The sequence below is a fragment of the Giraffa tippelskirchi genome, chromosome 13 (assembly GCF_054371585.1).
Source record: "Giraffa tippelskirchi isolate mGirTip1 chromosome 13, T2T-mGirTip1v1.2.pri, whole genome shotgun sequence".
NCBI classification, from domain to species: Eukaryota; Metazoa; Chordata; class Mammalia; order Artiodactyla; family Giraffidae; genus Giraffa; species Giraffa tippelskirchi.
In genome coordinates, this window is record NC_137287.1 from 34,979,574 (window position 1) to 34,990,829 (window position 11,256).

The 11,256-nt window shown below is 43.2% G+C and overlaps 1 protein-coding gene and 1 long non-coding RNA gene across 22 annotated transcripts in view; one reads left to right on the forward strand and one right to left on the reverse strand.

The window, feature by feature from the left end:
- RBFOX1 (RNA binding fox-1 homolog 1) overlaps positions 1 to 11,256 on the reverse strand; it is a 440,478-nt gene that overhangs the window by 360,612 nt on the left and 68,610 nt on the right. The window lies entirely within an intron of this gene.
- Positions 1 to 11,256, forward strand: part of LOC145531684 (uncharacterized) — an 84,442-nt gene that overhangs the window by 37,161 nt on the left and 36,025 nt on the right. The window lies entirely within an intron of this gene.

Below are 11,256 nucleotides of genomic sequence, written 5' to 3' on the forward strand. Positions count from 1 at the left end.
AAAAAAAGATGTTTCCTGGTTGGTCTAGTTGATGAGACTGTGGTCTATGGGTTTACGTCTTCATTTTCCATGAAAGACATGTAACACATAAATGTTATGTTAAAGAAGCGAAGGATGAGTTTCCAGTGATGGTGTGTAGTGGGGGCAGGAGAAAGGCTGAGGAAGAGGAATAAGACAGGTCTTGGCATTTATTAAAACATCACAAAAGCTTCTGAGAACCTGCATGAAACGAAAGGTTTTTAGAGGCAAGAAGAATAAAATACAGGCAAGTCAAAATTACAGAGACATCCGTCACATTAGAATACCTATCCTGCTGATGCAAAAATTCCCCTTTTGGGGTTTGCTTCCAGGGTCACCGTGCATTAGTATTCCACTCACCAGTGATGCAGTCACCATTTCTCTCCATTTCTTTTTGACCTCAAGCATTTTATGCATAAATGTCAGTGTTCCTTGCAATTAATCATGCCTACCACAGACTAATTGTGGACAACAGTCATGCAATTAGCCAAAATGTGTCTCCAATATGCATGAATATTCCGAAAGCACTCACTTTCCAAAACCTTCGGTACCTAAACAGGGAGACAGGTCTCTCTTTCCTAAGTCCCTTTCAGATTCAGTGTGAGCTAGCAAGATAATCAGATCATAGCTGATGGCACCCATGCCTAGGGTCGGCTAATGAGAAAATGGTATCCTAAAACACATGCAATGAATTCAGCAAAGCGGCACCTCTGAAAATACCAAGGATGCTCTTTAGAGAAGTTAGAGAGGAGACAGAGTGGGGGAGGCAAGAGAGGGAGAGAGGAGGTGGAGAGAAAGAGAACACGTAACAGAGTAGCTCAAAGCAAACACGCCCTATGCAACCGAAAAACTCACATACAACAGGATTTATCTCCCAAGAGTCAAATAAGGTTACAGCGCCATCATTCTGGTTAAACGCAGCTAGTTACTCAGCCCATGCAATGGACATGAATTTGGGAAAACTCCAGGAGATGGTGAGGGACAGAGAAGTCTGGCATGAGGCAGTCTCATGGGGTCTTGAAGAGTTGGACACAACCAGGCGACTGAACAACAACAACAGTTACACATCACCAGAGGACCAACCTGCACAACACATTTGCCCGTGAGCATTTTGTCCTCATATATGAAAAGGTAACCTAGATTAGCAGTTCTCAACCAAGGGCAACTTTACGGCCCAGGGGACATCTGGCACCGTCCAGAGATATTTTGGTCATCACCATTGGGGTCGGAGTTCCTGCTGGCATCTGGTGGGCAGAGGCCAGGGATGCTGCTAAAAAGTTCCTATAAAGCACAGGGCAGCACAGCCCATCCCACAACAAATAACAATCTGGCCAAAATGATAATAGCGCCAAAGTTGAGGGACTCCCCTGGTGGTCCAGTGGTTAAGAATGTGCCTTGCAGTGCAGGGGACGCAGATTCGATCTCTAGTCAGGGTACTAAGATCCCACACGCGGCAGGGCGGCAGGGCGACTAAGCCTGAGCACCGCAACTATAAAGTCCCTGTGACCCAACAAAAGTTCCTGCATGATGCAAGGAAGACCTGATGCAGCCAAATGATTTTTTTTAAACAGTGCCGAGATTGATAAACCATGCTTAGCATAATTAAAAAGGGTGGATTCTAGGATGGAGAAGATCTCAGAGAGTCTGTGGCTCTGACAGTAGTAGCATTTGCCCCTGAACTTCTGCGAGCCTCAGCGTCTGCCTCCAGAAAGTGGAGATCATACTTTCTATCTTGCACGGCAGTGACGGGAATTGGAAACCACGGGACAGAAAGCACCTGTGACAGAATCATGCGGAACTCTCATCATCACTGCGGCTATTATCATCAGTAATTATTAACGTATTTTGCAATTCCGTCACCAAACAGAAGCCAAAACAAACTTCTTGGAGAATCCTGCTATTGCTCATTGGGCACCATGGCAAATATCCACCCCCATCCTCCCAGGAATAAACTAGTCTCACTTCAAACAATTGTTACAGTTTGAATCCAATTGACTCCAGACAAAAGTATTGAGATAATCAGCATATTAAAGCCAACACTATAACCATATGTTAATTATGTAAATGATTCATTTTAATCAGCTAGAACCATGTAAAGAGTAACAAGGAATGCAAATGCAGGGAGTTATTAAAAAGCTCATTATTATTCATCTTGGTTCCATGCGTGAACCTATCCATCCAAACAGATGAATTAATAGTGAGAGGGGAGATGAAAGTGCTGGAGGGAGAAACCGCGGGACACCATCTGTCCGCCTCCGCGGCTCAGGCCTCCGCGTTACAGGAAAGCTCCAAGAGGCGAGGAGGAGGCTTTGAGTTCCCTCCCTGGGGCCCAGTCTGCCACCCTCCCACCCCCATCCAGAGCTGAGGGAGCATGATGGTCACTGTTGATTTGGGAACGTCTGCTGGCTTTTGAAGGTGGGGACCTGAAGTGCGTGGGTGGCATGGAGCCACCTCTGCTGTTTAAGCAGACTGGGAATTTGAAATTGACAGGGTCCTCCATCCAGTCATGGGTTGTGGAAACCTCCCTCCTCATTCCTTTTTCTTTCTCTCCCACCTTCCTTATGATTTCCACCACCAGTGTGTTATTTTTCTCTTATCAAGAGGAAGAGGATTAGGCAAGAATACTGGAGGGGGTTGCCATTTCCTTCGCCAGGGAATCTTCCCGACCCAGGGATCAAACCCAGATCTCTTGCATTGCAGGCAGACGCTTTACCATCTGAGCCACCAAGGAAGCCTGTATACACACACACACACACACACACATCTTGCTGAAATTACTAGTAATAATTGATAATGATTATACTTTTCTCATTTTGGTTATTGTTGTTTAGTTGCTAAATCGTGTCCAACTCTTTTGCGACTCCATGGACTGTAGCAAGCCAGGCTCCTCTGTCCATGGGATTCTCTAGACAAGAATAGTGTTTCCTCCTCCAGGGCATCATCTTGACCCAGGGATGAAACCCATGTCTCCTGCATTGGCAGGCTGATTGTATTGTTTACTGTTGAGCCATCTGGGAAGCCCTCATTTTTCCTTTTTTTTTTTTAATGTAAGTATAGTTATGTACAATGTTTTGTTTATTTCAAGTGTACAGCAAAGTGATTCATTTTATATATTCTTTTTCACATTCTTTCCCATTATAAGTTGAAGATATCAGTATTTCTTATATCATTATTAATAGATACATAGATATTAACTCTATTTCCAAGTCCATTTGCTCTTTTGTTTTCAATTTCTCTTTTTTAATTTCATTTTATATCAGAGTACGGTTGATGAACAATATCGTGTTAGTTTCAGGTTTGCTTTTCACCAAGGTCACTGGACTTGAGACTGTTATAAGTCATAATATGCTTGCCTCTCCTAGTAACTATGTCCTCAGCTCAGCTCATTGGCTAATGAGATGCTTCCAGTAGCAATTTATTTCTGAAACTTTGAGAAGGAGGAGGTGTAGATTCCTGGAATATCTATAGTTTGCATATCGGGGGTGGAGGCATTAAAGACAAAGCTCTGCATGTCTTAGCCACTGACTCATCTCATTTTTCCCCCAAATTTCATGATGTAGTTCATTACCCCCATTTTAAAAAGATGAGAAAACTCAGCATGAAGCAGCCTGATCACCTCATAAGGAACTGCAACTTGAACCTAGATCTGACTCCACCACTGGCAATTTTCCCTGCTTCAACCCTGATGAAAGTATTAACAGGTCTCTGTGTATCCGTGAGGAAATCATGACTCAGAGAGGTTTGATGACTCACCTGGCATCCAGTTGGTGCTCTGGATTTGAACCCAGGTCTGCCCTGCTTTCACTGTTCTCCTTACTTCTCTGAGGGTAATATCCTTGTTGATCCCCTAACACCATCACCACATTCTACCTGCCATTATAATCAGTGCAGGTAAACAGAACTTTCTGGGATGATGGACATGGCCCACATCTGTACTGTGCAATATTGTAGTTGTGAGCCACCTGTGACCACCAACCACTTGCAATGTGGCAAATGTGACCAAGAACCTGCATTTTAAAAGTTTGATTTAATTTTAATTATTTTAAATGGAAACAATGCCGCATGGTTGGTGGCTGCCCTACTGGACAGCACAACTCTAGATTTTCACAAATGCTGTCACGTCATTTCATGCTCACAATTTCTCACATACGTTAGGAAAGGCCTTTCACAGATAACACCAGGTTTGTTGTCGTTGTTCAGTCACTAAGCAACAACAGGATTTCCCAGGCAAGAATACTGGAGTGGGTTGCCATTTTCTTCTCCAGGGGATCTTCCCAACCCAGGGATTGCACATGTGTCTCCTGCATTGGCAGGCAGATTCTTTACCACTGAACTATCTGGGAAGCCCAATAAGATCAGAAGGGCAACTCTATTAAATGGGTGATGGAAGCTTGCATAGGTCAGCGATGCTTGAGCCAGGATCATCATCTGGCACATCTTCCTTAGCTCCAGTATCTTGTGTTGAAAAGAATAACAATTCACCACCCTTCTCATTTCAACAAAGAATGGGAATCATTGGGATACTCCATCTTTGTAGAGGATAATGGTGCAAGAGAAAACTTATTCTGTCACCATCAAGTCCCTACACTATGCTAGGACGTTGGTTCCATTTTAAAATAAAGAGAACTGAAATTAATGATGTTTTGAGACCTTCGTGAAACCTTTTAAAGTATAAAAAGACTTTTGATCAATGATGCTGGTAATCCTTAAGCATGAGTCTTCTCAAGATAAATGGGGAAAAAACCGATGGAATATAAAATACTAGCTTGGGAAATACTTGTGGCTTTTCTTCTCTCTAAAGTAGATAGATATTAAAAATTGGTGACACTTCGGCTCATGATGTATTTATTTATGTGTAACACACACACATATATCTTTGGTTATGTGCAATATGAATATGCATGTTAACTTTAATATATATGTGTATGTGTTGTGTGTATATACATGTATCTGTGAAGTGTTGTTGTTCAGTCTCTCAGTCACGCTGGACTCTTTGCGACCCTATGGACTGTAGCTCGCCAGGATCCTCTGTCCATGGGATTTCCAAGGCAAGATTATTGCAGTAGGTTGTCATTTCCTCCTCCAGGGCATCATCCCAACCCTAAGATTGAACCTGTGTCTCCTGCACTGCAGGCAGATTCTTCACCACTGAACTATCTGGGAAGCCCGTATCTGTGAAAACATACATTCAAATTAGTTACTATTATTTGAAAATCATGATGAATATTCCCCTAAAAATCTAGGTTTTTAATTTTGCTTCTCTTGAACTATATCAGAAAATTTGGTAACACAGAGCTTATAGTGCTGCACGGGGGAAAAAAAAATGACTCCGGTTAAGTAGAAGCTGCCTCCTTTCGATGGAACATATGAGACAGGATATTAGTTTTCCATTTCCTCACAGTTCCCATTGTCCTGTCTGATATACTTTACGTGGAATTATGCAAGTATCTGAGTCTGGAGTTGGAAACTATCATGAGCCAAGTAGATTTCCATTTCTTCCAACTAAATTTACTACACAAACCTAGAAAAGATTCTTTACAACACTCAAGGTGAAGGAATCTCTTTTTGTCTTCATATGAGGTTGTATACATATTGGGTGGACTCAAAAATTCATTTCGGTTTCTCTGTAACATCTTATGGAAAAACTGAACCATTTTGGTTTTGGCCAAGCCTACATTTCCTTTGCAAGCAAATGTAGGCCAATGAAATATCTGGATAAGAATTTGTCAGAGAATCCACTGAAAGGAGACAGACCAGAGACAACACCATGTCTATTTACACCTGGCTCTCTGCAGTTCTGCTGTGGCAAGACACTTTCAGGGCTGGCGAGATGATGGCTACAATCAGAATGACAACTTCATATCTCGAAAAACAAAACACCAAAAGTCTAGCCTGCACTGCCTCATCTCTGCCAAAAGTCAAACCAGAGACTGGGATGGGGTAGGCCTCGACCACTCCCCAGAGTGTAGCTGCCAATATTAACCCACCCGGGAGCATTTCTATCAACTAAAATAAACGAGTTCATCAGCAGTGATTTCATGATTCACCGATACCAGATTGTCTAAGACCAGGAGGAGAAAAAAAGATCAAGCCAGAAAAACCCATCTGCAATTCATTTCACACCAGACTTTAAAAACATGTCCACCTGACAAAAGTACAATCGATCATTTCATTTCATTTTTAAGAGTAAACATGCTTGAAATTAAATGATTTGGGGGGGGGTTGAGAAGTGAGGACATCCACAAAGCTCTATGTGGCTTTGTTCTTCATATTCTAATTCTTTCATGTTTCCCCGCCTGATATTTCCTAATGTACTTTCACTAGAATCCGATTTTTGATCTTTAATCCCTTTGTGTGTTTTTCCGTGCTTACTCTTGAATGCCTTTGTAGCTGCCATAATTGGGTCTCTGGCACCATTTTAATAGGGCTTAGCACAATTCAGGCTTGACAAATTTCATCTAAGTGGAAGAAAAACACTATCAATATCATCTGAGAAACTGACCAGAGTTTCAAACACGCTGCAACGAAGGTGTCAAACAGGCCAAGGAGGCAACCTCTGTGGTGAGACCAGGAAGAGATGAGAGAAACTTTCTAAGATTGAGATAGAATAGCCTGTGTGTCCTTTTTTGAGCTTCCCTCGTGGCTCAGATGGTAAAGAATCCACCTGCCAATGCAGGAGACTCAGTGTCCATCCCTGGGTCTGGAAGATCCTTTGGAGTAGGAAACAGCAACCCACTCCAGTATTTTTACCTGAGAAATCCCATGGACAGAGGAGCCTGGTGTGCTACAGCCCATGGGGTCACAAAGATTAGGACATAACTTAGCGACTAAACAAATAACAAAAACAAAAAGGGCATGTTGTTATTGGTTAGTCTCCAAGTCATGTTCAACTCTTTGCGACCCCGTGTACTGTAGCTCGCCAGACTCCTCTGTCCTGAATACTGGAGTGGGTTGCCATTTCCTTCTCCAGGGGATCTTCCTGATCCAGGGATCAAACCCAAGTCTCCTGCTTTGGCAGGTGGATTCTTTACCATTGCATGTCCCAGAGGTTTATAAACTCACAAGTCTGGAGGCAGAAGGTTGTACCGGATTATTTTTGCACAATAACTGTCAGGGCCTGGTTTCCCTGGAAACACACACAAATGTTGTTTTCTCTACAGGTGCCCATGTCTTTGTGATTTCGGCCAAGGTGCTCAACAATCTGGCAATGCCTAAGTGACATTCTCCTCCAACACAGGCCGGCAGTAAACAATGTCAGATTTACAAATGTCCTGGCAATCCGGGAATGCACAATGGAAGCAGACATTGTCAACGGGGGTATCAATCTGGCTCAAAATGATCCCCTTTCCTCTGCGAGAGGCCTCAGTATACCTGAGTGGAGAGTCAGTGGCCATGTTTGTGTCACATGACCTAGTCCTGCACACAGGCCATAGCTGATTGGTTCAATGGTGTGCACTTGACCTGTGTCAGGCCAATCAAAACCTTCCTTGTGATTTTCTGATGTGGAACCAGGAAAAAGACCCAAGCATTCTCTAATGTCCAAACTCAGAGGCTCAGGAACTAATAGTAGGGCTCCCTATGTGGCTCAGTGGTAAAAAAAACAAAAAACAAAAAACACCTGCCAGTGCAGGAGACTTGGGTTAGATCTCTGGGTCTGGAAGATCCTCTGGAGGAGAGCATGGCAATCCACTCCAGTATTTTTGCCTGGAGAATCCCATGGACAGAGGAGAATGGCAAGCTACAGTCCACAGGGTTGCAAAAAAGTTAGACATGACTTAGTAACTAAACAAACAACAACAAGCTCATGTCAGCCACATTTCCCACCAGGTGCAGGAAGCAGGTTTGTGGAAGTGAACCTGGCACAAAGAAAGGACCCAAAGAAGGAGAATCTTATGGTCCCAACTGTTCTGGTGATAATCATATAAGACAAACCTGTGTGCTCTCTATAGAGGCATCACTTTGCATCATTTGGTTTGAGTGGCATTTCCACCTCTTACACTGAAACAGTTTCTCAGTCTCCAGACTTGATATTTTGGGTGTTCTCATTCTCTGTTTGGAGAAGGCAATGGCACCCCACTCCACTACTCTTGCCTGGAAAATCCCATGGACAGAGGAGCCTGGTAGGCTATAGTCCATGGGGTCGCTAAGAGTCGGACACGACTGAGCGACTTCACTTTCACGCACTGGAGAAGGAAATGGCAACCCACTCCAGTATTCTTGCCTGGAGAACCCCAGGGACAGCGGAGCCTGGTGGGCTGCCGTTTATGGGGTCGCACAGAGTCGGACACGACTGAAGCGACTTAGCAGCAGCAACAGCATTCTCTGTTATGGAGGGCTGTTCTGTGCACTGCAGAGTGGATAGCAGTGTTTCTGGTATCCACCCACTAGACACCAGTACTGACACTGCCACCTTGCAAGTTGTAACAAACAAAAATCTCTCCAGATATCATTAAAGGTCCCCCATGGGGGGAAAAAAATTGCTCCCAGTTGAGAACTGCTACACTGAAAGAATTATAATCCAGCAATTCAACATCAATAACCAGCAAGGTTCTCTGCCCCTGTCCATACAACAACTAAGCTTCAGTGCTGTGTGTGCATGCTCAGTGGTTCAGTTCTGTCCAACTCCTTGTGACCCCATTAACAGTAGTGAGCCAGGTTCCTCTGTCCATGAAATTTCCAAGGCAAGAATACTGGAGTGGGTTGCCATTTCCTACTTCAGGGGATCTTCTTGACCCAGAGGTCAAACCCACATCTCTTGAGTCTCCTGCATTGGCAGGCGGATTCTTCACCGAGTTGAGACTATAAAACAGTGAGTCCCAATTTAGGCTCTCAGTCTTGGATATGCTCTAAATTCTTCCTTGCTACAAAAGAAATCTGGCAAGGTTCTTCATATATTTATTACCCTGTGGAGTGTTTCATCTGTTTCTCTGGTTTCTGGTGACATTTATATCTCACAAAGATGTTTATGGTTACAAAGACGAAAAAAGATCTCTTGTATTCATGGCATTGTTTTTGAAACAGTCCATCATGAGATTGTATATGTATCACTCTGGGATGGATAATACACATAGATTTATGGAAAAATTGTACTACATTACTTATATATTATGTATATCCCACTGGAGCCCTTCTGATCATTGCAGATCTGTTGTAAAATATTTTTTTTTAATTCTTCCTGGAGTATAGTTGATTTACAATGTTGAGTTCATTTCAGGTATACAGCAAAGTGGATCAGTTTTACATGCACATATATCTACTCTTTTTTTAGATTGTTTTTCCATATAGACCATTACAGAGTATTGAGTAGAGTTCCCTGTGTTATACAGCAGGTCCTTATTAGTTATCTGTTTTATATAGGGTAGTGTGTATATGTCAATCCCCAAATGTTCTAATATATTAATGATCAGAATGTTTGGCATCTAATGCGCAGTCAGTAGTAGCTATTGCATCTTCCTAAGAGAATCTTGATATCCTTTTACATAAACTGTCTCTTCCTCATTTAATGGCGAATAACAAATAGATGCCCTTACTAAGTGTGCCCTAATGATTTCTCCAGACTTCTTCCAAAAGGTTCTCTCAGGCAAGAACACAACCAACAAGTATGTTACCACCTAAGACTTGGAATTTCAACTAGGGCAGGTGCAATGAGAGAAGACACAGCTGGAGGGTCATGTGGACAAAAGAAAGGACACTCATTCTTGAGCTAGCTCCCAATAGTTTATAATCCTCTGGGTATCTTCCCTAGGTTAGAGCCCCTTTCTGTGGTTTACCTGTCAACTCTGTGGGCTACTCAACACCCACCCAATAGGTGTGCTCTCTTGCCGAGGGCAGTACAAATAGATTTCTAGTACTTGAAACAAAGGAACCCAACCTGGTACAACCAGGAAAGGCCAACTAAAATGGTGACTGCCAAAAGCACAGGCAACTCAACATCTACAAATCAGCCCCAGGATATAGTCCTTTTTTTTTTTTTTCCTATTAAAAATGTCAGATTCACTAGAAAAATGGTACTGATGAACCTATTTGCGGGGCAGGAATAGACACACAGAGAGAACAGACACGTGGACACAGTGGGGGAAGGAAAGAGTGGGGTGAGTTGACAGAGTAGCATATTATAAGGCGTAAAATAGATAGCCAGTGGGAAGTTACTGGGAGTTACTGGGAAGCACAGGGAGCTCAGCTTGGCACTCTCTGATGACCTAGTGGGGTGGCATGGGAGGATGGGTGGGAGAGAGGCTCAAGAGGGAAGGGATATGTATATACTTATAGCTGATTTGTGCTGTTGTATGGCAGGAACCAACACAGCATTGTAAAGCAATTATCCTCCAATTAAAAATTTAAAAAAAAATTAGTAAAAACACATCAGATTCAATACCCTACAGTTAATTCCAAGACCTCTTCTCTATAGTAATTACAAGAGAAATAGATCTCACACTTAAAAGGGCATTTTCTTTCCTGGCAATCCAGTGCTTGGAAAATGGGGACATGGCAAGCCCAGCCCAGCCCAGCTTGTCAGATATAACCTCCTGTGAATTCCTGATCTGAATCACCAGCACGTAGTGAAAGATGGATTCCTCATCTTTGAAAATACCTTGAAAAGACATGGACTTTACACCAGACTTAGGAGTTCCAAAGCTGACCGGCTGTTTGACTTTTCCAGCGCACAGAAAAATACGATCTTGCTTTGCCTTCCTGTTCCAAAATAATTCGCCTCAAATGTCCTCTTTTCCTCCCCACGAGATACCAGGAGGGCCATATGCCTCCTCCCACTTCTACTGAAGTGTCAACAATGAAACGCAGAAGCTGACATGTGCTAACTTGGCCCCGTCCCTCCCCCTCCACCAGATGATAAATAGCAAGAAAGACAGGGGAACTTCTGGGCGCTTGTTTGTTCCCCTGAAACTAAAACACAGCCACTCCGAATTCTAAGGGAGAGTCATTAAATGCTCCATAAAATGTATTTTGCCTTAAGCAAAAAGGGTTTTGTCCTCCAACAAAACAACCTAAACGGTGCCATCAGAAAGGATCCAGCGGCATCAAGTCCCCGTGTGTTGAAAGGTTCCATGAACTCATGGTGACCTTTCTCCAGCTGCTAGGCACACTGCCTTAAAAGACATGCGACCCATTTTCTGCCAGGCACTTTGCCCGGATGAGAGGCCTAAAAGAGACCAGTCTTTATTTTTTTTTAACTAGCTCCCGGGGTGACCTCTTAGGAAGAATTTAGTCTGGACCAGACAC